The sequence below is a fragment of the Varroa jacobsoni genome, unplaced genomic scaffold (assembly GCF_002532875.2).
Source record: "Varroa jacobsoni isolate VJ856 unplaced genomic scaffold, vjacob_1.0 contig04473, whole genome shotgun sequence".
In the NCBI taxonomy this organism is placed as follows: Eukaryota; Metazoa; Arthropoda; class Arachnida; order Mesostigmata; family Varroidae; genus Varroa; species Varroa jacobsoni.
In genome coordinates, this window is record NW_019215259.1 from 10736 (window position 1) to 13203 (window position 2468).

A 2468-nucleotide genomic window follows, 5' to 3' on the forward strand; every position below is an offset into this window, starting at 1 on the left:
AGCAATAGTCATAAGGCTGCAATAATAAGGACAGCCAATGGAATGGCGAATCCAACATCTATCCATCAGCTACTTTATCTGTTAGCGGTTTCCCCTTGCCACTCGGATTCATTTTCGTTCACTTCATATCTATAATATTTTTAATCCGTATATATGTATATATATATGCCTTTCTACGAATACACTCCTCTATTTGTTTCCATTTATACTACACAAGCAAGCTTCGCTACAAACAGACACATGGCTTTACCAAAACCTATACCCGTCATCTTTTTCCCGTCTTTACGACCTCAGTCAAAGGAACAATAGCCCGCCCTCCGTGGAGATTGGCAGTGTCTGCGACATATTTCGTGACCAACTGATCCGAAACTGCACTTCCTCCCTGATGAAGTGCAGGCCGGATAATGACGCGCATGGTTACAAGCGGTGACGCGGTACGTCCACCTGCCACTTCGCCACCTCAATGAGCTGACGGCCATAGTATTCTGTCGCACCCAAGCTTCTTTTTGTTTGCTACCTGTGCATCGCCATAAGCGTGAGCTTTATATACAGCAGTGTTTACGAACGCTGTTTCACACACATACACCCCCACAAAGTCCGACCCACTCGATGCGAGAACCTCAGCGGTACGCGCTGCGTGCCCGGATTTTATCATGGCCACATCGTGCCTTCCCCGAGCCTAACTCAGCCTGTATTATCCAATCAACTCACGTCATCTGACATCGCAGTCGTGTTGTACTAGCTATTGTCGCTCACTGTCGTCTATTCGTGTATGGCCAATGGGTTTCGCCTTGTTAAGTCGCCACATGTCGATTGGGTGACGAAACGAAAATGACAATTACAACCACCATGATAGCAGCCGTGAGAAATCACAAAGATTGCTTCTGGTACAGATGAAAATCAAATGTATGTCACGGCGGAAATTCGAAAAAGAAATAGTTTCTCATATTATATTATCATATATGTATGTATAGGTTTTCGAAATTGTACCTATCGATTGCTAAGCGTGCAGAATGTATGTCTACATTGCACATTTAGTTACATTGCACCTTTGCTATATTGATTATGTCATGAGAGGTGCCCCGTACGAAAACAGAATCACGTAAGCTCCCCTGTAGTACTCAGTGGAATTATACGGTATAAAAATGCCTATATGGACACTTTAAATTGAAAACTTTAAATTAAAGACCAGCCGTTAGATCGGTGTGGCAGATCTCACTTCTCGGCTGACAGAATTGAAAAGTTCAAATTGCGTAAAAGCTCCAGGGCTATCATAGCAAATTGTCTCTCTTCGTATTAAATGCAATGCCATAAACTTAGCCGTTATGACTCATGAAGAATAGCAGGAAGAACTCCCTGTGGAAATATATGAAACTGGTGTGTGTTTCAGTGCGTGTTGACCATTGCGCGCCCTCGGGGGCAGCATATGACCGTCTCATAACTTCCGTACGCTGCAGCAATAGAGTCCTTGTGATTTACGGTTGACAGACAGACTGCACATAACTCGAGACGACATAACGCGAATGGTTTGCCCAGGCCAGACAATCTCTCTATATTTTAGCGCTCCACACTTCACCGACCTACTCGTTCTACGCTGATAAGTATCAACGACCTCTCAAGGCGATGTCGCCTGTACGGTTTCAACCATTTTCTTCAGAACACCGTGTACTGATCGCATGACATATTTGGACGCAGACAAAAGAAACACACGTTAAGGTCGCACTACTTAAATAAAAGCAAGTACATAGATGTAGCATAGATTTTTATTTCATAAAAATCACTTAAGAAATTATTCTGCTGCCACGTTTGTTTAGCAGTAGATAGATCAGCGAATACTTCCGTAAAATCTAAAAATACTTGCTTCTACTGAACTGTGCGGAAGGTTATAGATCTGAGGTTCAATCAGTTCCACTTATAACTTCTGTTTGTCGTCGAATACCGTTAAATAGGTGTCGTTTAACAATAACGCTTAGAAAGTATCTCCTTTTTATAATGGGGCCTAATTTCGTTTCAATAAAAACAATCGAATATAATTAAATATTCAGAATAAATTACTACAGAACGTGCCAAATGGCCCTTATTGGGAAACAAAAAAAAATAATTTACGTGTAAGATCATCAAATTCATATCTATAAAGCTTTGATAGCTTGTAACTATATAAGTGTTTGGCAAAGACCATTCGAAGGCTCACAGACGTTTCCAGGCGTCACAGATTTTGAGACGTTAATGAGGACTTACACTAAAGATGCCGTCATCAGCAATGTATGGAGCATCAGTATGGAGGACCTATTCCATGCAGAAGAGAAAGGTCTAAACGGACCTAGCAGAAGGAGGTTAGAGGGATGTTCAAAAGCACACCGAAACTTGTACAAACGATTGAACAGGCTCACGGAATCCTGAAGACCGACCGCGGATCATAAGGACCAGTCCTCAGAGAAGCCCTCTTCACTTTTAACAACAGCGGGGCC

General features: G+C 42.3%; 1 long non-coding RNA gene across 1 annotated transcript; it reads left to right on the forward strand.

Annotated features, from left to right (window-relative positions):
* Positions 1–1014: 1014 nt before the first annotated feature.
* LOC111273051 (uncharacterized) lies at positions 1015–1749 on the forward strand. The gene is made up of 2 exons (XR_002687850.2): positions 1015–1102; positions 1391–1749. It is a non-coding gene; the product is annotated as an uncharacterized LOC111273051 (long non-coding RNA).
* Positions 1750–2468: the final 719 nt, after the last annotated feature.